Below are 13,513 nucleotides of genomic sequence, written 5' to 3'. Positions count from 1 at the left end.
TTACAGGAAGGAAAGGGATCAGCCTTAAACATGATGGGTGCCCTCAATTCCAGCACAGAGGACCGTCAAGAGGTTGTAAAGGGTACAGCGTTCCTAAAATTAAAGCTGGAAGCTCAGCACTGTGCTGGGGAAGACTCCATCAACCAGGAGATGGATGCAGATTTACAAAGACTGCAATGAAAAAAATGTATAATCATCCTCCTGGGGCAGGTAGTTCTTTTCCAGTTGCCAGATTTCCTGGTCATCTCCTGACAGACCAGATTTCCTGGTCATTTCCTTGCCAGATTTCCTGGTCAAGTGTATGTAATATATTTATTCTGGTGGAAATAATTTATGAATACAAGGCCAAAGGGAGCTGAAGCCAAGGACAGAGCAGGGAGAGGGTTGCCAAGATCCAAGGGAAACAAGGCTTAAGCCTCCTTTGATGGCTTCCATCTTATTCTACCTTTTCAGAGCAGGTGAAAACTGCTTCATTACATTGTCTATAATTTGTCCCACCCCTTTAGTTCTAGTTTGCACCTTTCTGCTTCTTGCCCCATAGTCACAGACTCTCAAAGCTGGAGGGGGTCTACGTGGGCATTAACGTCAACCCCTCTGCAATGCAGAAGTCCTCTGATGACAAACAAGTTTACTTGCAACTTTTGCTTGGATCACTTTATAACACGGCAGTGGCGCCCTTGTGACATAGCTTGTTCCATTGTTGGGTAGCTCCATTAAGTCAGTTCTTATTTGTCTTCCTGCAACTCTTTCCCCTCCTCACCCACCCCCATCTTGCTTCTCCCCTCTGCAGCAGCCACTCAGTGTGCCTCTACTGAAGTGTGATTTCTTCCACATGAAAAGGATGCCTCTTATTTTTATCTCCTGCAGACTAGAAAGTCCTAGTTTCCACATTTATCCCACCTCCGATATGCTGTCCTAAGCCACTGTCTTCCGAGTAGTCACTTTCTGGGTTTGGATCATTTTCTCACTCTCTGGAGGGGACCCAGGGAAGCATAACACTCCAGGTAGGTTTGAACAACCAGACAAAGTACAATATAACTATCACAATTCCTCCTCCAGAGCCTGAGATCAAACACTCCTTTTCTTCACTTCTCTCTCTTCCCTCTCTATCACTTAAGTGCCAGTTCTCCCATGAGGTCCTGATCCTGACCCTGAGAACAGAAACAAACTTGGAAGGCCCAAGGATGGTGAGAGGGGGAGGGGAAGGTGATGACGCAGCTCCGTTTTTGCACTTGCAGCTGAGGACACCAAACCAGGCAGACTACCTCCAAAAATAACCTTCCATGCAAGCAGCCTCTTGGTAGCTTCCTGAGAGCCCTTCAAATCAGCTTTCCAGAGTGCAGACCCCCGTGTTTCTGTGCCCACTCTCTCACCACCCTTTCCAGAACTTGACGGACCAGGTTCATTTGACCCACTGACATTTACAACTATCTTTCCGTAATGTTTGAGGTCTAAAAACACTTAGAAATATATTTTTATGGGAATACATAAATGTCCATCAACAGAAGATTGGTAAGGAAAACACATTCAAAATATAGAATGCAATGCAGCTATAAAAAAAAAAAAAAACACTGTTATGGGAAGACCTCCAATACATACAGTAAAATGAAAAAGGCAAGTTTGTAAATGGGTTAGTACAATGTCAGGAATGTCCAATCTTTTGGCTTCCCTGGGCCACATTGGAAGAATTATCTTGGGCCACACATAAAATACACTAACACTAATGATAGCTGATGAGATTAAAGAAAAAAGAAAAATGCAAAAAAAACCTCATAATTTTTAAAGAAAGTTTACGAATTTGTGTCGGGCCGCATCAAGGCCATCCTGGGCTACATGCAGCCCCCACGCCATGGGTTGAACAAGCTTGATTGTAATCTATCTACTGAGTTTTAAAAACGTATTTGCATATAACCATAAATACCTATATAAATGTTTACAAAGGAGCTGGAAGGACAGACATCAAACTGCAAACAGTAGTCACTGCAAAGAGAAGTGGAATGAGGGAGGAATAGCATAAGCTGAGGGGTTAACTTTTTACCCCGTTTCAATATTCTAAAAAAAAATCATTTCATTTATTATTTATGTGAAGAAGCCTCTCAATCTTACATGTATGTTTCATTTGATAATCTCAGAGCTGGAAGGGGCTGCACAGGGCTGAGAGTTGATTCTCCGAGGTGGCATACCCAGGGTGGCATGCATTTGTCCAAGGGCACATAGCTAGCCAGCAACAGCCAGAGACCACAAGTCACAGTCCAGGTGTTGAAATAATGGGTGTCCCAGAGGATGAAGGAGAGGACTGACTTGATTACTAAATCAGATCGACTTTCCGATTTTATTTGAGTCAAAAATTCCTACGTGGGTGTAACAGAAAGTTAGAGGAGACGAAGAATCATCAAAGTCAGAGGTGGAAAGGGGACCCTGTCTTCCCATAGAAGGGGTGTGAGAGGGCCTGCTACCAAGGACCGGGACCTTCTCTGGATCCCCTGCCCTCATACATAAAGCAGAGGGAAGGCACTAACTAACAGAGGGGACGGGAGATTTGCAAGCATGGGGCGTTGTGTGAGTCAGATGCTCATCTGAGCCACCACCACATCTTCAGCATGAGAGACTGGCAGCAACGCTCCCTGAATGCATTCTAGTGAGGCCGCAGGTGGCCGTCAGGTACCTCAGCTGCATATGGAGACTGCCTCTCGGGAAGGGAAGGCTGTCTCAGGAAGGGAAGGCTGAGTCTGATTTAGGTCCAACTCATATTGAGCCACTTCAGCTGTCACATGGATTATCTCATTTAATACTCACACAATGTTTACAAATATGCCGCAAGAAATTCAAAAGTCACTTTCTAAAAGCATAAATCCATTATGGGGTGGGGCCCTTATTTGAAATCAGGTTTCCTGACTCTGAATTCAGTGCTCCTTCCACCCTGTCTGTTCGGGACACAGTAAGGCCTCCTTACTTGGGCAGTAAAACTTAAGAAGTGCCCAGGATGGAGGCTGGGCATGGTGGCTCATGCCTGTAATCCCAGCACTTTAGGAGGCCACAGCAGGAGGATCACTTGAGCCCGGAAGTTCAAGCCTGGGCAACACAGTGAGGCACCCATCTCTACAAAAAATAAAAATAAAATTTACTGGGTGTGGTGGTGCATGCCTGTAGTCCCAGCTACTCGGGAGGCTGAGGCAGGAGGATTGCTTGTGCCTGGGAGATCAGAGACTGCAGCGAGTCATGATCGTCCCACTGCACTCCAGCCTGGGTGACAGTGCGAGACCCTGTCTCAAAACAAAACAAAAAAAACAGTTCCTAAGTTGACTTTCTGTCTCTCTCCTAACTCCCAATCCCCACTACACACACATACACACACAGTCCCATGACTGCGACAGCAGAGACAGGTTCCTAGCCAGCACAACTCTGCCTCAAACACGCATCACGTGACATGCGACTGAACTAGCTATGGCCGGGCTGATAAGATGTCTGGGATGTACTTGCATGTAATCTGGGGTTGATGATGGGGTTACAGATCAGCCTCAAGTTTCAGTCAGAGTTGAAGCCAAGTGATATAAAGGGTTCCTTACACTCTTCTCTGTACTTTTGTATGTTTGAAATTTTCCATAATAAAAAAGACTTTTTTTTTTTTGACCCATCATGTGAGTGATCATTTCTCTCTCAACTTGTCACTTGGTGGGGGGTTTCCATTTTAATTAACTTTCTGCTTCCCTCAGCACAGAAAGCCAAACAATAGCTTGCTGTCATGGTAAGAAAAAATACCAGGAACAAAAGTGTGCGGCTTGTGAAAACCTCAGTTATAGCAATAACAGCTATTACTTAACTGAGTGCTTCTTGTATACCTGGCACTGTACTGAGCCTTTTACCTATGATTTCATCTAATGCTTATAATCGCCTATGAGATAAGGTCTGCTATCCCCATTTTACAGAGAAGGAAATGGAAGCTTAGTAAACTTAAGTAGCTTGCCCAAGTCTACATAGGTGGTACATAGTGGGCAAGAATGCAAATCCCAAATTCATTGTGCTGCTAGTTTTTCCCATTCCCACAATATATATTTAGCTACTTTAAGACTTTATAGGTAATTGAACTAAATCTATGAAGTTTTAAAACTGGTCATATCCTTTAAAGTATAACCCAGTAATCTCAACTTTAGGACTATCCTATGGGAATCATCTGGAAAATGAACAGAGATTTCTTCATAAATATTTTATTTTATTTCATTATATTTCATTTTGAGACAGAGTCTTGCTCTGTTACCCAGTCTGGAGTGCAGTGGTGAGATCTCAGCTCCCTGCAACCTCTGCCTACCGGGTTCTAGCAATTCTCCTGCCTCAGCCTCCCGAGTAGCTGGGATTATAGGCACCCACCACCATGCCTGGCTGTTTTTTGTATTTTTAGTGGAGACGGGATTTCATCATGTTGGCCAGACTGGTCTCAAACTCCTGACCTCAGGTGATCTGACTGTCTCAGTCTCCCAAACTGCTGGGATTACAGAAGTGAGCCACCACACCTGGCTCTTCACAGATATTTTAATCACGGTGTCAATTACAGTAAGAGAAGTTAGATGTTGTTGGCTGTCTAATGTGGCCTCATGCAGGAAGCCTTTCCCACTGCTCCAGTCATTGGTGACTCCCTCCTCACGGTCGCACGGCATCCTGTACTAATCTCTTATTACCCCTGCCTCCTCCTTTGAACTACGAGTTCTAAAAAACTAAGCTCTTATTTATCTTTGGTTTAGAGTGGGCACTCAAATATGTGGTGAATAAATTAATAAGTGACACTGCAGTTGCTCATTTAACACATACAGACATGAAGACTGGAATATTTAAGTTTTTGAAGGTCACAAGGGCAGACTAGAACTCAAGGCCACGTGCAGGGCTCTTCTCCCCCCACTGTACTACCAGTACCTGTAGACCTCTAAAGAACCGACGGGTGATGGCTGAACACTTGAGACAACGGTGGGAAAGGCAGAGGCAGTTGGAGGCTCCTGAAATTTTACAGGCCCTCACTGAAATGATGAGATCCCAGGGGTCCACACGACCTTGGAGACGCTGAACAGCTGATATGGGTGATGAATGAAAGGGTACAGCTTTGCAATGTTAACCATGAAATGTATATATGGGAAGGTTAAGCAAGAAGGCAAGAGACATAACTGCACATACAGTATGTTTGCAACCATTTACAAAAAATAAATCCATTTTTAAAAAAAAGAAGAAGGAAAATTGTCAACTGTTAAGAGGGGTTGTCTTTGGAGAGCGGAATTTTTTTCTGTTTCTCTATGCTTTTTTGTACAGAACTTTCCAAATTATCCTCAACGGGCAAGCTTTTTTTTTTTGAGACAGAGTCTTGCTCTGTCACCCAAGCTGGAGTGCAGTGGTGCAATCCTGGCTCACTGCAACCTCCGCCTCCTGGGTTCAAACGATTCTCCTGCCTCAGCCTCCAAAGTAGCTGAGATTACAGGCACCCGCCCACCATGCCCGGCTGATTTTTGTGTTTTTAGTAGAGATGGGGTTTCACCACGTTGGTCAAGCTGGTCTTGAACTCCTGACCTCAGGTGATCCAGCTGCCTCGGCCTCCCAAAGTACTGAAATCACAGGCATGAGCCACTGTACCCGGCCCCTAGCTTTATTTTTGTAATCAGAATAAATAAAAATTAAATCACTACATTGATTCTGAAGGCTAACCTGACCTTTCTAGTATAATAATGATTTAGAAAATCATCTCAGTATTTTAATATGGTGAAACTGCACTGCTCAATGTTACTGTTACATATAAGTCTATCAAAAATACATCTATAGGAGTCAGAACGCCATCGTATAGCTTTCTGCAGACAAGCAAGAAAAAATTCATTGGCCTCTAATTCAGTTCTTACAGAATAAATGACTGATACTATATCGGAGCAACTAACTCCCTGTTCAAATTCTCAGGAATCTAATGGTCCAGAACAATTACTGTGAATTTCATTAATGAATTATTCCTGTATTTTTTTAATGCAACCTTGTCCTCATATTTCCAGAGGGCCAGATTTTCTCTGAAGCCTTCCCTCTTCTACTCTGTCATTTACCACCTGCTCTTGCCTTTATTCATGAAGAGAAGGGGACCCCAGAGGTCAATACTGAGATAAATTAAATCAATTTTCTCTGGGCTCCTGAGGGCAATTTCTAAGGGAGAGCCAAAAGTGTTTTAAGCAAGGGTGGTGGAGCTAGGCTGGGCTTTCCGTGGGCAAAGGATGGGTCTCCACGCTCTTTGTAATCTCAGGTTAAGCACAAGACCCCCTCCACCCCTACCACCTGTTTGTCAGTAAATACAGAACACATAAATAGAATGACTGGAGATTTTACTCACTTACGTGTGAAGGTTCTGATTTTAATTTTTGTTGGTTTGTTTGTTTTACTAGTTCTAGTCACCTTAGAGTCACACAAACTTCACAACTACTCAAAGCCTCCCTTGGCAGTTTGGCAGGCAGGCCTTGCTTTACACCTCTTTGTGAAAGATGAGGTTTTTCTAATCTGAACACATGAGCTTACCCTATGGGGTCATTCTCCCACTAACATTCTCACCACTTTAAAAGCTGGTCTCACACCAGTCAGAAGGGATATTATCAGAAAGTCAAAAAGTAACAGATGCTGGCAAGCTTGCAGAGAAAAGGTAATGCTGATACACTGTTGGTGGGAGTGTAAATTAGTTCAACCATTGTAGAAAGCAGTGTGGGGATTCCTCAGAAAACTAAAAATAGAACTGCCATTGACCCAGCAATCCCATTACTGAGTAAATACCCAAACGAATATAAACTGTTCTACCATAAAGACACATGCACACATATGTTCACTGCAGCACTATTCACAGTAGCAAAGACCTAAATACTCATCAACAGTAGACTAGATAAAGAAAATGTGGTGCACATATACCATGGAATACTATGCAGCCATAAAAAAGATTGAGATCATATCCTCTGCAGGAATACGGATGGAGTTGGAGGTCATTATCTTTAGCCAACTAACACAGGAGCAGAAAACCAAATACCGTATGTTCTCACTTATAAGTAGGAGCTAAATAATGAGAACACATGGACACCAAGAGGGGAGCACCAGATACCAGGCCCTTCTTGAAGTGTGGAGGGGGGAAGGAGGAAAGGGAGCAAGGACAATAATTACTGGGTCCAAGTTTTAGTACCTGAGTGACTAAATACTCTGTACACCAAAACCCCATGATACAAGTTTACCTGTATAACAAACCTGCACATGTACCCCGAACCCAAAATAAAAGTTTAAAAACAATGTTTTTGAAAGCTGGTAAGCACTCAAGCCTGCCACGAGGTCTGACCGGTCGTAAGAATGTGTCATGTGACTTAATGCCCTCAACAACCCCAGGAGATTCATACACCTTACTGCTGTCACTGTACACAACGCAGAAGCAGCCTGCTGGTTTTCTGTTGTTGTTTTGTGTTGTTTCATTTTCTGTTTTTGAGATAGGGTCTCACTCTGTCGCCCAGGCTGGAGTGCAGTGGCGAGATCTCGGCTCACTGCAGCCTCCACTTCCCAAGCTCCAGCGATTCTCCTGTCTCAGCCTCCCAAGTAGATGGGACCACAGGAGCGCACCACCATGCCTGGCTGATTTTGTTCTTTTATTTTTTGTAGAGATGGCGGTGGGGGAGGTGGTCTCACTGTTGCTCAGACTGATCTCAAACTCCTGAGCTCAAGGAATTCGAACTCTTCCCTCCTCGGCCTCCTGAAGTGCTGGGATTATTGGAGTAAGCCACCATGCCCGGCCCAGCCTGCTGGTCTTAAAGTAATACTGGAGACAGGAAGATGACCCCAAACCCTTCCTATGGCTCTAAAGCCTGAGCATCTTCCACTCCGCTGGAACAGCCTGTACAGAGACTGGGCAAGGAGGGCTCTCACTGTACAAAGAAGAAAACTGGAGCCCAAGAGGTTAAGTAGCATGAACAGCTAAGTGGCGCCTCTCTCTTCTGTCTTCTTACTGCCTCTTGCCTTATGATTTCACACAAAGCAGCCCCTAAATGGGGAAGCACAAGACAGAGAGACATGGAGGAACCCAGCACAAGAGTAAAGTGAACCATTTAGCAAACACTAAAGAAAGCTGATCCCCAGAGATAACTGCAATATTCAGCATACGTACCACTGGGATCCCTGGCTTTGCTTAATAACCAAACCTATTTAAATCCATACGGAGTCGGTTCTCTGACTTAAAGGGTGTTGTTATAACAACCATAACTTTGGCTTTTCTGTGGAGTACCAACAACAACTGATTTGATGCAACAATTTCCCTTTATGCAAAAAGGGGCACTAAAAATAGACCGTGCATTGTTGTGTATCATTGGGCAAGTAATTTCTCTTCTCTAGGCCTCAGTTTTCCCATCTGGAAAGTAAAAGGGTCCAGTCAGATGATTTCTGAAGTTCCTTACAGGGTCAGCGTCCTGGTGAGAAAACTTTACGGCACGGCCAAGTGGAATTGACGTAGGATTTTTCTTCTTGGTCCTCCGGCCAGCGACGCCCCACCTGTGCTTCACTCAGCCATGCGAGTGTGTCCCAGCTCACTGTATTACAGCTTGTACCAGCAATCGGTGGTTCTAAGCTCTTGCACCACACCAAAGAATAATGAGGATACACTGCACATTGAAGGCAGAGGAAAGCAGAGAAGAATTTTACTGAGTGATGAAAACAGCTTTCAGCAGAGAGGAGTTGCGGGGTTGGTCCCCTACCTGAAGACGGAAAAGCTCCCCATTGTGGCTGGGTCAAGGGACTTTTATGGACTCAGAATGGGGAATGCATGCTCACCGGGTTTGTGAGTATGCACAAAAGATTAAAGCAAAGACATGACTCAAAGGTGGGCACAGCAGTGTAGAAAGCCAATTAGGAAAGGGTAGGTATATGTAAAATAGGTGAAGGTAAGGATCAATAGGGGAAAAGCATGTCAAACAGAAGTTGACACTCTGGTCTGAGGATTTATCTTAGAGCTTGGCTTTCAGGCTTTAAACTGTCTTTGGCCTGGAGGTGGGGGTTTCACCGGGTACCCCCCGCCCCTATCTGCCTAGGCATTTGGCTGCCTCCTAATGCTACCAGAATCATCATGACACCCTGGAAACTCTAAGGAGAAGAAACAAGTGTAACTAGGAGATAACAGGCACAGTGCAAAACAACATGTTAACTTTGGGGAAATCCGGCTTCTCCGTGTTGTTTTGGTTTTCCTACTTCTCTGCCAAATACAAAAATAAGCAGCTACTTCCATAGGACTTTCATTTAAAAAAAAAAAAGTAACTTTAATAAAATCAATGAAAACAATGCTCTCACAAGTGACTCAGGAGTAGCTTTCTAAGAGACACTTTCTCCCCCGTGGGGCTGATGTCAACAGCCCATGCTTTTGCCCAAACAAAGGCCTCCTGGCACAAGGATGAGAGGCAAAACATCTGAGTCTCCGTAGCTGGCCTTATTCCAATTTGAGGGGAAGGGGCAGCCAGGACAGAAAAATAACTAAGCTTTTGAAAGGCTAGAAAGAGAGTAAGGAATGACTAAATCTATTTTTTCTCAACAGAATAAAGAACTCTTGAAAGGGATAATGGAAGGGTGCAGCTTTCGATTTGAATTACTCTTTGTTTAACCCTATTCTGCCTAAGGCCACTGCCTTTTAAGCCAACCACAGAATCCCGGTTTTGCCTTTAGTTGCTGGCAGGGCGATGCAGTGGGAGTTGGGAGACCCACACTCAGTGTTCTCTCTGTGGCCCGTTTCACCCGGTTTAAACTTGGACAAGTGGCTGAACTCTCCGGCCTCAGCTTCCTGCCTGTAAAATAAGAAGGCTCCCTAGATGCTCTCTAGACCTTTTCAGTAACAGTGCAATAGGATTGGAGGCTCTCCAGTTCCCCCCCCCCCGAACAGGTTAATCTTCAGCCACACTAGCCAAGGTGAGGCAGCAGCCCGCCCGCTCAGCAGGCACACACTGGGGTGGAGGCGCCTCCATTCCTGCTCACACTGCACGCCCACAACCTGTACCAACACCATCGCCTCAGAGACCAATTCACCCCGAAACCATCTCCCTGCTGCAGATCGTGTCTGATTAACATCTGCAAAGCTGAGCTGAGCATATATGTAAGTAAAGAAAAAGCAAAACAAACAAGAGTCCTCTCTTTCTGGGTCTCGGAATTTCTTTCAAATAAACTCAGAACTGAAAATTGTATGCCCCCAGCTAGAACACGAGGTCTCGGCTGGCCTTGCTTGCGAAAATGCATAAGAAGCCAAAAGGTGCTAGTGACATCTGGGGTGTCTGGGCACACGGACATGGGCCTCAGAGGTAAAGCACAAGACCGCACTGGGCGACGCGTACATTGACCATTCTTCCCGAAGGCTGAGGAGGCGCCCAAAATATCCCCCACAGAGGCAATCGCCAGAGTGGTGCGCCCAGCACTATGTTTTTCTGAGGGGCACCCTTAGACCCTTAACCCAACCCACACCTCTAAGAGCCTTCCAGGAGGTGAAAGTGAGGGGTGGCCCACTTCACCCAAACGAGTGCGCCACGGCCGGGGACCGACTCTCAGCCTGGAGTAACGTTTTTGTAGCTGCTTTCTTGTTTTGATTTCCCTTTTTAAGTCTGGCAGTTTAGTCTGATGCCCAAGCGGTACCTTTTAAATGTCTCTCTCGCCCTCCTCCAGCAAGTGGCGCCTCTAGAGCCACTCCCTCCCGCTAGGCTGAGACAATGGCCCGGCACCGCAGGGCAGCCCCTAAGGGTTTGCGGTGTGTCTAGATCTCTGGGCAGGGCGCACGTGCGTTTGTTATGGTGCCTGTGGCCCCTCAGCTGCCGCGGGCCTCAATTTGTCGATCCGTAAACCCAGAAGGCAGGATTTGAAGGAACCCGGACTCTGCGAGGCGCACCGCCCCTCCCCACCGCTCCCCCCACCCCACCTCCCCGCCAAACACTGACGATGCCGTGGAGAAATCGGTGTTCCCCGGGGCTGCGCGCACGTGGGTTTGTTGTGGATCCGCAGGCTCGCGGAGCCACAGAGAAGCCTGGGTGGCCCTTTGACCCGGACAAATATACACACACCCCCAGCCAAAGGCGGCCAGCCCCGGAGCCAAAGCAACTGAGGCGGCGCTGGAGAGAGATTCCCTGCGCCCTAGGCGCGCCACGGGCCCCGCGGCTCCGCTATCCTCCCGCGCCCCTTTGCATCACACTCCTCCCGGGAGAGCCCGGGCCGCGCCGCCGCCCACTGCACCCCCTACTCACTCGCTGCACTCTCGGCCGCGGAAGCTGCGGTTGCTCAGCCCGCTCAGTGGCGGCCGCCCGCTCTGCGCCCACGCCGGTCGGTACCGGCTCCCTTTGTTAGCGCCGGGCAGTGCCCCAGGCGTCTTCCCCAGCCCGACCCTGCCCAGGACTCCCCTCCCCCAGGTGACTCCAGAAACCGCGCTCGGCAAGGGCAGGAGCGCCCGGGAGCTGGGAACCCCACGAGGGAGTCTCGGAGGAGGGGTCCGCTGGGGAGGAACGGGGGACAGAAAGACACAGACTGGAAGGGACGGGAGAAGGAAGGAAGAGCGCGGCGGAGGGGCGGGAAGGAAGCGAGTCGCCTCCGTATGCAAATAGAGTTGCGAAGACTGGGTCGGTCTCCGCCCCCACTCCACCTCTCGCCACTGACCACACCGCGCCCCAAACCGGCCTGGAGGTCGCTAGCGAGCGGGCTTGGGGTTAAAGATTCCTGATGAAGGCACCGGGTGATACCACAATCCTGCCTGCCCTCAAGGAGGGTGGATCCAGGACCAAGTAGGAGGGGCTACGCGGCTGCGCAAAGACCCCTAAATGCCTCTTCCCCGCTTGGCCGCGAGGGCTGAATTTAACAGGCTTTTGGTCCTAATATGCGGGCACCTTACACCCGGTCTCTGTTACCGGCTGACTGCGAGACCCTGAGGAAGTCACTTAACCTCTCTGAAGACTCGTATTCCTCTTATCTAGAATAGGAAAGAACAAAATCTTTCACTGCGTTTGGTATTAACCTCCCAACACTGGGGCATGGCTCGTACTAGGTGCTCTCAAATGGCAAATACAGAGGGAGAGGAGCGCCCTGCACCCAGAGGCTTCCACCCCAACCTGCAAGCTGAAAGACCGAAGCCTCAGCCTGGATGGTGAAGGGAGCGTGGTTCTTTCTTTTCACTCGGACGACGGTGGGGCTGCTGGGGAAGGAAAGAGGATTAACCAAGCTGCGTACTGACCACCCCCGATAGCCCCAAGGCGATTTCCCTAAGACAGAAAAACTGCCCAATAGGAGGGCGGGAGGGGCCTTTAAGGCCTCGACTCCAGCCTTCCATAGCCGAAAGAGAGGATGTGACTACCAGAGGCAATAGTCATATCCCAGTTGTCTACTGAGTGCACGCTAGGCACCAGGCTTTGTGCTGGGTGGGAAGGGGGAAAGGAAGGAGGTACTGAAATGTTTGGGGGTCCTCTGGGAACACAAAGTCCAGTGCACACTTAAAGTGCCTGAAGCCCAGGCCCAAAGTTCTGTCTCCAAATGAGGTGCCTACTCCCCATCACCAACCTTGGAAAGGAAAGTTACATCCGCACCCCATCCCCAGCACCCTTCTTCCAAACACTGCTTCCTCCCTGTCCTGATCCTGGCTCCCTTCTGCTGATGCTGTCATTCCCTTTCCTACTGCCCCTGAGACATTTTTGCTCAGTACAAAGAGCTCCAATTGAAGGGAGTGCCAGCCAGAGTGAATTCAAATCTTTATAACCAACTAGCTGTGTCTTCTTGGGTGAGTTCCACATCCTGTGAACCTCCCTTTCCTCTTCTGCAAAATGGAGATATTAAGGAAAGCATTGTTTTCAGGATTATGTGAAATGACCTATGTGAAACACTTAGCTTAGTGTTCGGCCTATAGAAGGTGCTCCTAACAGTAAAATGTATGTATGAGTGAATGAATAAAAGCAGACAAGTTCAGAAGACTATTTCTGGAAAGATGCTACATTGAAGATTTTAGGCCCTATTCTAAAACGCGGGGGGAAAAAAGGAGGCTATTAAAAGATTCTGTGCAGTAGCATGACATGCATCTTTGTATTTTTCAAGGATTCCGCTGGCACTACACTGGAAAATAGATGGCAGAAGCAGAGAATGCAAGAGACTAGATTGGAAGCTGACATCAGTGGAGATATAATAAGAGCCTGAACTGTGTCAGTGACTGTGTCAAGACAGAAGAAAAGGACATCTAAATAATAGCTACCATTTGGAGATCTGATATGGTTTGGCTCTGTGTCGCCACCCAAAAATCTCATCTTGAATTGCAATCCACATGTGTCAGGGGAGGGACCTCATGGGAGGTGATTGGATCATGGGGGCGGTTACTCCATGATGTTCTTGTGATAGGGAGTTCTCACGGGATCTGGTTGTTTGATAAGTGTCTGGCATCTCCCCTGTATCCTCTCTCTCACCTGCCACCATGTAAGATGTGCTCTGCTTCCCTCCAACTTCCACCATGATTATAAGTTTCCTGAGGCCTCCCCAGCCATGCGGAACTGTG

The 13,513-nt window shown here is 47.4% G+C and overlaps 1 protein-coding gene across 4 annotated transcripts in view; it reads right to left on the bottom strand.

The window, feature by feature from the left end:
• The window catches only part of ST6GAL1 (ST6 beta-galactoside alpha-2,6-sialyltransferase 1), a 149,520-nt gene extending 137,805 nt beyond the window's left edge, over nt 1-11,715 (bottom strand). For all 4 annotated transcript variants that reach the window (XM_033213013.1, XM_033213011.1, XM_033213010.1 and 1 more), the window contains exon 1: nt 11,235-11,715. The gene's annotated coding sequence lies outside the window, so the exon portion shown is untranslated. The remainder of the gene's footprint in view (nt 1-11,234) is intronic.
• Between the last annotated feature and the right edge of the window lie 1,798 nt (nt 11,716-13,513).

This window comes from Trachypithecus francoisi, unplaced genomic scaffold (assembly GCF_009764315.1).
Source record: "Trachypithecus francoisi isolate TF-2019V2 unplaced genomic scaffold, Tfra_2.0 Lachesis_group0, whole genome shotgun sequence".
Lineage (NCBI taxonomy): Eukaryota > Metazoa > Chordata > Mammalia > Primates > Cercopithecidae > Trachypithecus > Trachypithecus francoisi.
The sequence above is the reverse complement of the archived record's forward strand: the minus strand, read 5'-3'. Positions and strand labels throughout refer to the sequence as shown.